Source organism: Scyliorhinus canicula, chromosome 10 (genome assembly GCF_902713615.1).
Source record: "Scyliorhinus canicula chromosome 10, sScyCan1.1, whole genome shotgun sequence".
Lineage (NCBI taxonomy): Eukaryota > Metazoa > Chordata > Chondrichthyes > Carcharhiniformes > Scyliorhinidae > Scyliorhinus > Scyliorhinus canicula.
Window position 1 is genome coordinate 29,394,894 of NC_052155.1, and position 15,342 is coordinate 29,410,235.

Genomic DNA, 15,342 nt, shown 5'->3' on the forward strand with positions numbered 1-15,342 from the left:
GGATTGGCGGCCCAGGTTCATGGGGCTCCAAAGGCCATTCGTGCTGGCCAGCGGAGCGAAAACCACTACGGCGCAGGCCTAGCCCCTAAAGGTCCGGAGAATTCTGCACCTTTGGGGAGGCCCGACGCCAGAGTGGTTCACGCCACTCCACAACGCCGGGACCCCCCGCCCCACCGGGTACGGGAGAATCCTGGCCCTTGTCCTGGAGAAGTCAGAAGATGATAATGAATTTCTCTGGAGAGCCAACCTTTGACAGGGTCTTCCATAACACTTCCTTATTGACTGAGCCAAAAGCCTTGGTCGTCGGAAGTCCGTGCATGTGCCAGGGCGTCAGCGGCTGCTGACGTCATCCCGGCGCATGCGCGGGGGAGGGGGTCTCTCTCGCCTCCGCCATGGTGGAGACCGTGCCAGAGGCGGAAGAAAAAGAGTGCCCCCATGGCACAGGCCCGCCCGCCGAACAGTGGGCCCAATCGCGGGCCAGGCCACCTTGGGAGCACCCCCCGGGGCCAGATCGCCCGCGCTTCCCCCAGGACCATGGCGCCCACCCGCGCCGCCAATCATGATGGCACCAGACGTGCTTTGATTCCCGTCGGCGGGAAAGGCTTGTCAGTGGCCCATCCTGAGCCGGAGAATCGCCGCGGGGGCCCGCAGACCGGCGCAGCACGATTCCCGCCCCCGCCAATTCCCGGGTGGCGGAGAATTTGGACCACGGTGGGGGCGGGATTGACGCCGGCCCCGGGTGATTCTCCGAACCCTGAGGGAGCTGATGCCGCAGCGTTTGTAGCAGATCTATTGATGCAGCTGATGGGGGCCGAAGCCTTTCCGTGACCGCCGGAGCTGGAGGGGGCATACAGAGTGCAGGCAAGGCAGGGACGCCCCCCGCCCGATGGTGATTAGGTTCCACAGGTTCGTTGACAAGGAGCGGGTGCTGCGGTGGGCAAAGAGCGCCAGGAGCAGCATGTGGAACAACAGTGTCCTCCGCATTTACCAGGACCTAAGCCAGGAGGTGGCTCGGCGGCGAGCAGCCTTTAAGAATGTCAAGGAGGTACTGTTCAAGAAGCACGTGAAGTTTGGTCTGCTGTTCCCGGCTCATTTATGGGTCACGCACCAGGGTCAACACCACTACTTCTCCAAGCCTGAAGAAGCGATGGACTTTGCGAGGGATCAGGGGCTGGTCCCGAAAAGAGGCCACACGGACGTGAATTAGGGCCCGAGGACTACCGTAGGAAGGTACGCCGAATGGGCCTGGACTGCTGGTCAACGGTTTGCTGGGTCAAAGATGCCAAGCGGAACATTTGGGACTCTTTCCTTTGTTCATGGACATTGGTTTGGGTTTTTGTTTTTTTTTGGTTTGTTTTTTCTCTTATGTTTTTGTTTTTTCCTCTTTTTTCTGTTTTTTCCTTTTTGGGCGGATTTGTACTTTTTGTGCAGCTCGTGGAGGACACTGGAGCCGGCACGGTAATGAAGGGGGGCCGGTCAGCAAGGGGGGCCAAGGACGTGGGTTGGGGTATTTTTTTTTTGTTTTGTTGATGTCCATGCCTTCCTGTGCCAGTGAGTTTGCTCCAGTGGGTTGGAGAGGGGGATGGGGCGCCGGGGAGTGGGGAGGAGGACGGGGAAACAATGGGAATGAGACAGGAAGGCGCCGGAGTGTTGAGTCACCGGGCTAGCAGATTGGCTAATCAAGAAAGTCAGGTGGGGGGGAGATTACAGCCAGTGGATGGCAGGGATGGGGATATCGGGGGATGTTGTTAGCGGGGGGGGGGGTGTTGTTCTGCTGACGTGGGAGGGACTTGAAATAGGCACTGGAAAGGAGGTCGAGGGTGGAGGCAGCCAACGGGCGGGCCAGGAATGGCGCGACGCACGGGCCGGGGCCGGTCCGAGAAAGGCTATGGCTGACCAGCGTGGGGGGTGGGGGGGTTGTGCCCCCCGACCAGGCTGATCACCTGGAACGTCAAGAGACTGGATGGGCCGGTTAAGAGGGCGCGGGTATTTGCGCACTTGCGGGCTCTGCCACATCTGAAAGTGTCGGACCAGACCAGGCTAAGGAAGGGCTGGATTAGCCAAGGCTTCCACTCGGACTTGGACTCGAAGTTCAGGGGGGTGTCAATTATGATCAACAAGCGGGTGCAATTTGAGGCAGAGGGCATATCTGCAGACGGGGGGGCAGATACCTGATGGTATGGGGCAGACTGGAGGGGAGAAGAGTGGTGCTGGTGAATATATATGCCCCGAACTGGGATGACGTGGACTTCATTAAAAGAGTGCTGGGGAAGATCCCGGACCTGGATTCTCGTAGGCTAATAATGGGGGGGGGACTTTAACATGGTCCTTGACCCGACTTTGGATCGGTCGTGTCCCAGAACGGGTAGACTCCCAGCAAGCAAGGGAGCTGAAAGGGTTTATAGAGCAAATGGGGGCAGTGGACCCCTGGAGAGCCAGACAGCCGACAGGAAGGGGCTACTCATTTTACTCGCATGGGTCAGATAGATGAAGAGCACACGGAGTCCCCGGGGGAGGTTTTACTCAGGGAGAGGCAGAGACTACAGGCAGAACTGGAGGCACTATCCACGAGTAGGGCCGTGGAACAGCTTAGGAAGGCGAGGGGCGTGGTGTATGAGCATGGGGTAAAGGCTAGCAGACTGTTAGCGCAGCAACTTAGGAAGAGGGAGGCGGCCAGGGAAATAAGTAGAGTGATGGATGGGGAGGGGCGCAAAGTGGAGGACCCAGCAGGATTGAATAAGGTATTCCGGGACTTCTATCGCAAGCTGTATACTTCAGAGCCGCCGGAAGAACCGGAGGAGATGAAAAGGTTTCTGGACGGGTTAACATTCCCAACAGTTGGTGGGGGGCGAGTGGATGGGCTGGGGGCCCCGAGAGTGAAGGAGGTATTGGGGGGCCTAAAGGCCATGCAGTCGGGGAAAGCCCTGGTGCTGGATGGATACCCAGTAGAGTTCTATAGGACGTTTTCTGAGCTGGTGGGCCCGGTCTTGGCGAGGGTTTTCAACGAGGCAAGGGACAGAGGGACCCTGCCGCCGACAACGTTGCAAGCCACTATATCACTGATATTGAAGCGGGGTAAAGACCCGGAGGCGTGCGGGTCTTTCAGGCGAATCTCCCTGATTAATGTTGACGCCAAGCTCCTGGCAAAGGTACTGGCGGTTAGAATGGAGGACTGCGTACCGGAGGTGATTGGGGAGGACCAAACTGGGTTTGTGAAATGTAGGCAGCTGGCAGCCAACCTGAGAAGATTACTTAATGTGATAATGATGCCCCCAGCGGGCAGGGAGGTGGAGGTAGTGGTGGCGATGGACGCCGAGAAGGCCTTTGACCGGGTGGAGTGGGAATATCTATCAGAGGTGCTCGGGTGGTTTGGGTTCGGGGAGGGACTGGTGGATTGGATCAAATTATTATATCAGGCCCCGAAGGCCAGCGTCAGGACTAACAGAGAAATGTCGGAGTACTTTAGGTTGTACCGAGGGACAAGACAGGGCTGCCCGCTCTCCCCGCTGCTGTATGCGCTGGCCACAGAGCCGCTGGTGATTGCGCTGAGAGCCACAGAGGGATGGAAGGGGATGGTGAGGGGCGGGGTAGAACATAGGGTCTCTCTTTACGCAGACGACCTGCTCCTGTACGTATCAGACCCAGTGGCCGGGATGGGAAGTATACTGGGAATGTTGAGGAAGTTCGGCCAGTTTTCAGTATACAAATTAAATACGGCCAAGAGTGAAATGTTTGTGGTACAGGTACGGGGCCAGGAGAACAGATTGAGAGGGCTACCGTTTAGGCTGGTTGAGGAAAATTTCCGGTATTTGGGAATCCAGGTGGCACGAGACTGGGGCAGGCTGCACAAGTTAAATTTGGCCAGGGTGGTGGAGCAAATGAAGGGAGAGTTTTGGAGATGGGATGCACTCCCGCTGTCGCTGGCAGGGAGGGTGCAGACTGTAAAGATGACAATCCTCCCTAGATTTCTGTTTGTTTTTCAGTGCCTCCCGATCTTTGTCCCACAGTCCTTCTTCAAAAGAGTTAACAGGATGATCATGAGCTTTGTCTGGGCGGGAAAATCCCCGCGGGTGAAGAAGGCGATGCTGGAGAGGAACCGCAGTGAGGGAGGGCTGGCTTTGACGAGTCTGATTAATTATTACTGGGCGGTCAACATCGCTATGATAAGGAAGTGAATGGTGGGTACGGGGTCTATCTGGGAGCGGGTGGAGGCGGCTTCATGCAGGGGCTCCAGCTTGGCAGCCCTGGTCACGGCTCCTCTACCGCTGCCGCCGGCCAGGTACTCCACCAGTCTGGTAGTTGTGGCGACCCTGCGGATATGGGGCCAGTGGAGGAGGCATGTAGGGGAGATGGGGGCGTCTGTCTGGGCGCCAATCTGCGACAACCATCGGTTTGCCCCTGGAAGTATGGATGGGGGGTTTAGAGCATGGCGGCGGGCGGGGGTGGGAAGGGTGGGCGATATGTTCCTGGAAGGGAGCTTTGCAAGTTTGAGGAGCTTGTAGGAGAAATTTGGGCTGGTAAGGGGAAATGATTTTAGGTACCTACAGTTGCGGGACTTTGTTCGTAGACAGGTCCCATCTTTCCCACGCCTCCCGCCAATGGGGATCCAAGACAGAATAGTCTATAGGAGGGAAGAAGGGGAGGGTAGAGTCTCTGATATTTATAAGGTGCTCATGAGGGAGGGAGGGTCCCAGACGGAGGAACTGAAACTTAAATGGGAGGAGGAGCTAGGCGGGGAAATGGAGGACGGGCTGTGGGCAGAGGCCCTGAGTAGGGTAAATTCAACCGCGACATGTGCCAGGCTCGGGCTGATTCAATTTAAGGTCGTTCACCGGGCCCACATGGCGGTGGCTCGGATGAGCAAATTCTTTGGGATAGAGGACAAATGCACTAGGTGCGCGGGAGGACCAGCGAACCACGTACACATGTTTTGGGCATGCCCTAAGCTTAGGGGGCACTGGGAGGGATTTGCGGGCGTCATGTCCCGGGTGCTAAAAACAAGGGTGGCGATGGGTCCAGGGGTGGCAATTTTTGGGGTTTCGGAAGACCCGGGAGTCCTGGGGGAGAAAGAGGCCGATGTTTTGGCCTTTGCTTTCCTGATAGCCCGTGACGAATACTATTGTCGTGGAGGGACTCAAAGCCCCCGAAGACTGAGTTTAGGCTTGCGGACATGTCGAGTTTCCTGGGTATGGAAAAAATTAGGTTCACCTTGAGGGGATCTGTACAGGGGTTTGCCCGGAGGTGGCAACCATTTATTGACTTCTTTGCGGGAGAGTGAGCGTCAGCAGCGGGTGAGGGAGGGGGGGGGGGGGGGGGGGGGAGGGGGTTGGGTAGAGTAGAGTAGAAGGGATAAAATGGCGGGTAGTACCGGTGGGAGAGGAGTGGGCTTGTGCAGTATGTTACGATTGAAGTATTGAATGTACGTGGCTGTTTGCACATTTTTGCCTTTTTTGCTTTCTTTCTGTTGATGTCTGTAACTGTTTCCAAAGCCAAAAACTACCTCAATCAAATTGTTTATTAAAAAAAATAAAATAAATATTATAGATGTGGGAGTGGGGTGAATTTTCCAGTGTGTTCTCCCAATCTCCCCCCCATAAATTTGGTGGAGGGCCAACAAATAAAGGGGAGAAATGCTGTTGATGACTGTTTCTCTCAGTTTTATGCTGGATCTTCACAAAGGGCTTAACATCAGTTTTGCACGTTAGAAAGGACACCTTTGCCTGCATTTTTGTTCACATATTTGGTGCTCAGAGTTCGGGAAAGTCCCTGTTCCATGAACCTGACTTCTCCGAATGTCTGCCCAAACATCTGGGGCGGGATTCTCCTAGCCTCTGCTCCGACATCACGCTCGGCATGGGGGCGGAGACTGGGCGTCAAACCCAAACCCAATGTCGCTCCTGCAATTCTCCGGTCTGCGGAGAACAGCCGCCAACTGGACGCACACGGTCGACGCAGCGCCAGTCAGGGCCCCCGCGGCGGTTGAAATGGGTGCCCCTATCTCTCAGGAACTGATCTGGTTGATGTGTTTATTCCCCACTGCTGACAAAATGTCCAAGTGTGGGCGGGACCGGCGAGAAACGCCCCAAGACCCAAGGAAATCACTAAGTGTGGGTGAATACAGATCTGGATCTCACCCAAATATGCGACGGGAAACACCCCACCAAACTCCTCCAAAATGACAATCGGGAGAATCGCCGCATTTCAGAGCTTAACTAGTGGCTGGAGTCACTCTGGCGGATCCGTGAAGATGAGAGGTAGACGGTTAACACATTCAGAGAGGTGGGCACACCACAGCTTAAGAGCTTGAAGGCAGAGAGGTAATGGAAGACCTCCAGACAGTCCAAGAGAACCAGGCAGGTGGAGGTAATACCTTGGGGCCCTGTTCATTAATCAGTTTTCCATTTTGGAAGCTAGTGAGGGCTTTAGTTCCTCGGAAGAGTGCAGTCAGAGCCAGATTTGTGACACCACATGTGGCTCAGCTGTGCAAGAGACAAGGAAGACGGAGGGAAGAGATAGATGATTCATTAATTAGGGAAACAGTCAGTCATTTCTGTGGCTGCAGACCTGACTCCAGAATGGTGTGTTACTTCCCTGGTGCCAGATCAAGGATGTCAGAGAGTGACTGAAGGGCATGCTCCTGGGACAAGGTAAACAGCGAAAGGCCATGGTCCACATTGGTACTGGTGACTTAGGGAGAAAGGGGGATGAGGTCCTGCAACCTGAATTTAGGAAGCTAGGTGGAAAATTAGCTAACAAGACTTTAAACATAGTAATCTGCAGATTACTTCCAGTGCCACATGCAAATGAATACAGAAACAGGAGGAAAAGGCCGATGAGTATGTGGTAGGAAGGAATGTGCAGGAGGGAGGGCTTTAGATTCCTGGGAGCTGGGACAGGCTCTGTACAAGTTAGAGAGGTCACACCTGAGCAGAGCTGGGACTGAGATCCTTGCGGGGTGTTCTGCTAATGCTGCCGAGAGGGCTTTAAACTAACACGAAAGGGGTGAAGGATCAAGAGAGAATATTAGAGAGGAATACAAGCATTCACAAAACACTAGTAGAAGCCAGTAGCTCTTGGGCAGTCCCTCAGCATCAAGGATGAGTTACTTCCACTCCAGGGAGATGGGTTCTGAATAGTCTAATCCTGGATCTGCAAACTGTGCCACAGGTGTGGCAGGTGGCATCTGATGATGTGGGTGAGTGGGATGCTCTGGATTCTACGCTCCCCTTCCGCTGCTTATGTGTGCTCCACCCTGAGACGCTCGAGGTGATTAGTGCCTTCACGGATGCTTTTCCTCCAGCTTGTGCATTCTAAGGCAAGCGATGCCTACAGTGTCGATGGGGATGTTGCATTCATTTAGGGCAGCTTTCATAGTGCTCTTATAATGTCTCCTCTACCCTCCTCGTGATTGCTTGCCATTGCGGAGTTCGGAGTACAGCATTTGTTTTTGGAATCGTGTGTTTCTCATCCTCTCATGAGGGATCACATTGGTGGCGGTACACAGGAGTGAACGGATGGAGTGGAGCGCATTGGGAAGGACTTCCTGCCAGCGGGTGACAGGGAGACTTCTAGACCATAGGGCAAGAAGGACGGCCTTCCAGACCGTCACGTTCTCCATCTCCACCTGTCCGTTTCCCCGGGGGTTGTAGCTGGTAGTCCTCCTTGCTAAGCAGGAACTGACGCAACTCATCACTCATGAAAGAGGAACCCCAATCATTATGGATATAGGTGGGGAAACCAAACAAGGTGAATAGGCCGTGCAGGGCCTTGATAACTGTGGCAGAGGTCATGTCAGGCTATGGTATGGCGATAGGGAAATGTGAGTACTCATCAATGATGTTGAGGAAGTACACGTTATGGTCAGTGGAGGGGAGAGGCTCTTTGAAATCGACCCTGAGGCGCTCAAAGGGGCAGGAGACCTTTACCAGGTATGCTCTGTCTGGCCGATAGAAGTGTGGTTTGCACTCCGCGCAGACCTGGCAGTCCCTGGTTATGGTCCTGACCTCCTCGGTGTAGTGCATTGCAATGTTGGAGAAAGAGGATGTTCCAGATGGTTAAATAGCAAAATCAATTTGGCTAGAGCTAACAAAAAGGGCACAGTTGCATTGCTCAGTGTAGTCAATAGACCGTCAACTCATGGAAGGTTTGCAGCAGAACAAATCTGCAGGGAAATTACAGAGAAATACAAGCATTATAGAGTAGTTATAATGCAGGACTTTAATTACCCAAATGTAGGCAGGGCTGTGGTATATTAAAGGGCAGGGATAGGGCAAATGTTCCTAGATTGCATTCAGGAAACCATTCTGTAACAGTATTTCTCCTGTCCAACAAGAAAGGATGCACTGCTGGACCTTGTCTTTTGAAATGAAGTGCGCCAAGCTGATCAAGCATCAGTCAGGGAACAAACAGGGGACAGTGATCATTGCAAGGTTTAGAATAATTGTGGGAAAGGACAATTGGAAATCCAGAGTAATTAACTGGGGAGAGCAGACTTCAATGGGGCAAGAACGGAGTTCGGCCAGAGAGACCAAAATAAAAGATTGGCAGCAAAAAACTGTAACTGAAAAATGGAGCTTCAAAAAAGAAATGTTTCCGTCACAGTCAAGGTATATTCTCTCAATAGATAAGGGTAGGGCAAACAAATCCAGGGCTCCCTAGATGAACAAGGGTACAGATATTATGGTAAAGAAGAAAAAGTGTGTGTATGACAGGAGTCTGGTAGAAAATACAACTGATAGTCAAAAGGAAGATTGAGGGGGAGGTGAAAAAGCATATTAGAGAAGTGAAGTTATGAGAAAAGACTGGCGGCTAACATAAAGGGAAATCCCAAAGTCTTCTATTGGCAGATGAATTGTAATAGGGTGGTTAAAGATGTCGTGCTGATTAGGAACCTAAAAGGGAATTTACACATGGAAGTATGGAGCCTGTCTAAGGTTTTAAATTAATACTTTGCACCCATCTTTACCAAGGAGGTAGATTATATCGAGGTGTCATGACAGAGGATGAAACTTTGTGACACGAGGTGCTTAAAATTGATAAGGTGGAAGTGTCGGTGCTTAAAGTTGACAAGAGACTGGGACCAAATGAAATGCACCCAAGGATATTGAAGGAAGTGGGAGCGGAAATTACACGGGGGATGGCCAATCTTCCAGTCTTCTCTAGACTCAGGGCTGGCGCCAGAGGACTGGGGAATTGCAGACATATCAATAAGAGTTATAAGGATAAGCCCATCAATTACAGGCCAGCTAGTTTAATGTCAGCGGTGGGGAAGCTTCCAGAAACAATTTTTCAGGATAGAATTAGTAGTCACATGGAAAAACGTGGATTGGCTACGAATAGCCAGCATGCATTTCCAAAGGTGGAAATTGTATTTACATCACTTCTTGGAGTTCTCTGAAGAAGTAACAGAAAATGCCAATGAGAGCAATGCTGTTGATGTGGTGTACATGGATTTTTAAAAGGCATTCAATACAGTGCCACTAAACAGACTTGTGAGAAAAGCTATAGCTGATGGAATAAAAGGGACATGTGGATGCTAAATTGTCTGAATAATAAGAAGCAGAGAGCAATGGGCAATTATATTTTTTAAGGCTGGGCGAAGGTTTGTAATGGAGTTTCCCAGGGGTTGACTTTGGGACCCTTGCTTTTCCCGACATATATTAATGATCTTGATCTTGGTGTGAAGGGGGCAATTTCAAAGATTGTGGAGGGAACAAAATTGGAAACATTTTAATCTGTGAGGAGAACAGTATAAAAGTTCACAAGGACATTGACAAGTTAATGGAGAGGGTGTATAGGTGGCAGATGAACTTCAATGCAGAGAAGTGTGATTTGATGCATTTTGGTAGAGTTAATGGAAATAATACAACATGGTTTGCCTAAAAGCGATTAGTACTAATATTCCTGACTTGGAGTAAAACTAGCTAGATGGGCCATTTGGCCTCCTTCTGCACTCTCAATTCTATGATTCTATGATTCTAGATGCTTACTTGGACAGTCAACCTTGCACCAATGAACGGTCACACCCTAAGGCCCAAATCAACAGCATAACTTGTCTGTCGCGCCTTGTACTCCTCAAAGGGCAACACAGCAGCATAGTGGTTAGCACAGTTGCTTCACAGCGCCAGGGTCCCAGGTTCGATTCCCGGCTTGGGCCACTGTCTGTGCGGAGTCTGCACGTCCTCCCCCTGTGTGCGTGTGTTTTGTCCGGGTCCTCCAGTTTCCTCCCACAGTCCAAAGATGTGCAGGTTAGGTGGATTGGCTATGCTGAATTGCCCTTAGTGTCCTTAACCCTAACCCTAACCTGAGGGGGTGAATGTGGTAGTCGCCACTAACTGTATTCGATGTAATAAAGCCTCGATTATTCACTACTCTCGTCTTTGTAGTAATTGATAGAGTATCAATTTATTGAGCAAAGATGTGTAGCCTCCTCTACCTGCTACCAGAATGGGTGCAGCACCGGCGAGCACACACATTTATACACCACCTACTGGGCGGAGCCAGCAGGCATGCATTTACCCATGTACCTCTAGTACATGAGTCTTACCGTACTACATCTAATACAGTTAGTGGTGACTACCACATTCACCCCCGAGGGTTAGGCTTAGGGTTAGGGTTAGGGGCACACATCACCAAAAATCTACCTTGGTCCACCCACGTCGACGCTACCACCAAGAAAGCACAACAGCACCCATACTTCCTCAGGAAACTAAGGAAATTCGGCATGTCCACATTAAATCTTACCAGCTTTTACAGATGCACCATAGAAAGCATGATATCTGACTGTATCACATGATATCTGACTGGTATGGCAACTGATCGGCCCAAGACTGGATGAAATTTCAGAGTGTCGTGAACACAGCCCAGTCCATCACATGAAGTTGCCTCCCATCCATTGACTCCATCTATACCTCCCGCTGCCGGGGGAAAGCGGGCAGCATAATCAAAGACCCCCCCCACCCGGCTTACTCACTATTCCAACTTCTTCCATCGGGCAGGAGATACAAAAGTCTGAGAACACGCGTGAACAGACTCAAAAACAGCTTCTTCCCGGCTGTTATCAGACACCTAAATGGCCCTCTTATGGACTGACCTGATTAACACTACACCCTGTATGCTTCATCCAATGCTGGTGTCTATGTATTTACATTGTGTACCTTGTGTTGCTCTATTGTGTATTTTCTTTTTATTTTATTTTATTTTCATGTACTTAATGACCTGTTGAGCTGCTCACAGAAAAATACTTTTCACTGTACCTTGGTACACGTGGCAATAAACAAATCCAATCCAACCCAATCCAATCCAAGTTTAAAGGAAAGCAATTATTAATAAAAGTAATTTTATAAATATAATACTTTGAAACCAGTTAAAATTTTCATCTGATCAATGACATTTTGTGGAATCACAACCTCAACTTTCACTTAAACACAGCAGTCAATAAAATATATTTTTCCTCATAAACACAATGGTTCTGTTTATTTGTAAAGGGGAGGTGAGGGAGAAGGGGAGGGAAGAGGAGGAAAATGGAGAGAGGAAGGAAGGGGAGAGAGGGAGGGAGTGAGATGAGGAGGGAGAGAGGGTTTAGACATATCAATTATTCATTTTACAAGCTCAAAGTATGGAAGCAGCAACTACTGAAGTGCAGTATCCTGGCACACATCTCTCCTGACATCATTTCAGGATGTCTTTTGCCTGTACACTCTTAGGGTAGGTAATTGATTTGCTTCCTCACCAGGTGGAGATTATGTTTGACACTTCTCATGATCCCTGCACCTATGTCGAAGCCTCCAAAGACGTTCGAGGATTTTAACAAGTCAAGCTATAAGTGTGATTCCCCAGTGGAGGTGAAGATTTTGAATCTGCACTGGGTTGTGCAATACCTGTTAGAGAGATAGTTCACATTAGCTAACAGGAGGCTTGTGTCCGTCAACTAAGACATTAAACTTTGTGAAAGCATTAGAAATAATCACTAAGGATGAATAGTTGAAAATACATTGCAAAATCCAAATGTCCTTTCGCTCTGAATCAGCTAAAAAGACAGCTGAGCTAACATTAGTGTCAAAAGTACCAGTATTGAGGCCATAATCATCCAAAACCAATTCCGCTGGCCCGCCATATGCTTTGGATGTCAGAGACCAACTGCCAAAGCAAAACTTCTTCACCCAGCTCAAGGAAGGGACCTGAAGAAGAGGAGGTCAAAGGAAGCTCTTCAAAGACACCTTATCTCATGAAATGGAATATAGACGTCAATGTCTGGTGGTCTCTTGCTCAGAAGAGACCTACTTGGAGGAACCGCCTGATTGAAGGGTCACAATTCTTCGAGGACAACCAACGGCAAGAGGAGACCCGTAAAAGGAGCCTGAGAAAGGAATACCCGCAACCTAGAGTCCAAGCATCGATACCACCTTTTGGAAACTCCTGCCAAGTGAGTGATTGAAGATGCAGCTCCAAGATCAGGTTCATCAGCCATGCAAGGATGGACAGAATTCTTGACCAGTAACTTTGAGTATCTTAGGTGGACGATCATACTTGTTAGCGAGTGATTGCCGAAGATTACATACACTCAAAACCATTACAGATCCTTTAATGGAATAACATCCTCATGCCAAACCAAAACTTTAAAAAAATCCTTCTTTCACATCCTGTGACTCCATACTCATTTTATAGAGTAAAGTACCTTTTTAATGAAATGAACAGCCTCAGGCTCACCAAAGTTTGAAAAAATTAAAATATATATTCATTTCACTTTATTTACATTTTAAATATATTTAGAAACGCTAAACACTAATAATGTAAAAATTAACCGACCAAAAAAACATTTCCCAATGTCTCCAGGGGCTGGTTTAGCACAGGGCTAAAGAGCTGGCTTTTAAAGCAGACCAAGCAGGCCAAGCAGCGCAGGTTCAATTCCCGTACCAGCCTCCCCAAACAGGTGCCGGAATGTGGTGGCCAGGGGCTTTTCACAGTAACTTCATTTGAAGTCTACTTATGACAATAGCAATTTTCATTTCATTTCATTTCCTGCCTCTGCTAAATGGCCCTGGACCAAGACAAAAAAGCGCAAATAAAAGAGAGCAAAAACTCACCTAACATCGGGGCAAGTTGACCAAGTTAGTGCTGTCCCCGAAATTTTAACACAGCAGGTTCAGCACAGAGCATGAAGACAAGTAGGTTAAAAAAACAGACAGGGAGTTTAAGCCGGGTGTGCTTCCAGCGCGCATGTCCGTGCGTCCGCATTGCTGACTCATCGTGCTGCGCATGAGCCATGGACAAGGATCCAGGATCAGACAGGACGTTCCGGGCCATTGAGACAGAGATTAGGTGCAGCCTCTGGGAAAATAGAGGAGGAAGGATAATGCGGAAACTAGTAGGTGCCCTGCCTCGTGAACTATGCACCATTTGGAACCAAATATATCCGTTCAATGTAATCCTATATGCAGACAACATTGGAATTGAAGCACTGTTCTGTGTACCTGATTTTCAGTATATTTCAAATATCCTGTAAAATAGTGGCCTGGCAGAGTGTTGCTTTGCTGGGTCCTCTGAGGTAATTCTCTCCCTGTTGGATGAATAAATGATCGTGCTGTGCCTATGATCAGTTTGTGCAAACCTCATCAGATCAGTGGGAAGAACATGGAGAGACAATATAAAACAAAGGGTAAAATTTGTAAGGAGTTTCAGGAACAGAGGGACCTGGGTGTATGTAGCATAGATCATTGAATGTTGCAGAACAGGAGGAGCGAGCAGTTAATAGAGGCATAGAGTACACGAGGAAGGAGGTCATTCTCAACTTATACAAGAGACTATTTAGACCTTGCTGTAATATTGTATACAGTTACGGGCGTCACATTAGAGGAAGGACATTAACTTATTGGAGAGAGTGCAGCAGAGGTTCATAAGAACGGTTCCAGGGATGAGTAACTTAAGTTATGAGGATAGATTGGAGAGGTTGGGACTGTTCTCCTTCATGAGAAGAAGGCTGAGAAGAGATTTGATAGAGATATTCAAAATCAAGAGGGGGCTGGACAGAGTAGATGGGAAGATACTGCTCCCGCTTGTAAAAGGGTCAAGAAGAAGAGGGCACAGATTTAAAGTGATTTGAAAACAAAAAGCAAATGTAATGTGAGAAAAACCTTTTTCACAAAGCGAATGGTTCAGGTGTGAAATGCACTGCCTGGAAGTGTGGTGCAGGCAGGTTCAATTGAGGCATTCAAGAGGGCATTAGACATTTATTTGAATAGAAACAATGTGCAGGAGTACGGGGAAAAGGCAGGAGAATTGGGGCAGCAGGTTAGCATGGTGGTTAGCATAAATGCTTCACAGCTCCAGGGTCCCAGGTTCGATTCCCAGCTGGGTCACTGTCTGTGTGGAGTCTGCACGTCCTCCCCCTGTTTGCGTGGGTTTCCTCCGGGTGCTCCGGTTTCCTCCCACAGTCCAAAAGATGTGCAGGTTAGGTGGATTGGCCATGCTAAATTGCCCGTAGTGTCCTAATAAAAGTGAGGTTAAGGGGGGGTTGTTGGGTTACGGGTATAGGGTGGATACGTGGGTTTGAGTAGGGTGATCATGGCTCGGCACAACATTGAGGGCCGAAGGGCCTGTTCTGTGCTGTACTGTTCTATGTTCTAATAGGACTGAACCAAAATGCTCATTTGGAGAACCGATGTGGATATGATGGGCCAAATGGTCTCCTTCTGCAGCATCTTTGATTCTGAGAGTTAAGGAGTGGAGCTTGGCACCTAGAAGTGTTATACCACTCCCCTTACTCACCTCTGGCGACCAGATTTCTCTTGGTGAGGTCTCTCCTAGATTGGAGGAAATGTTATTCTGCTGCTGACTTCCTCCACCATTTCCATCCATGCCTGATTGTTGGGAGAAGCCTTACTCTTCCTCTTGTCCCGGGTAGAGGTCCCCTGGCTTCTGCCCCTCAGACCTCCAGCAATCCCCCAATGTAAGAGTGAGAGACCCGGAGAGCAGCCTTCCGAAGTCACCTCTCTATTCCTGTCATTTACAGCAGCCCCAGAAATCCATGCCTGCTTGAGACTTGCTGGCCCCTAATCGAGGCTCAAATCCTTCAACAGATCTGCTCTGTGATCCCACCCACTCTCCCTTAGTGATATGAGAGAGCACGGAAATGGGATGTTAATTCCACGGCCCTCAGTTAAAGAACTGAAACAAGGCCTGCTGGAGATTCCAAAAGGTTCCTGATCCACTGACCAGGGAATACATTTTGAAAATTTCACCCCCAAAATCACAAGGGTTGATTTCACTTAATCATTCCACCCAACACCAAACGGCCAATAGCTCAATCAACATGCTCTGGAGGAGGGATTAAAATCGTTCACA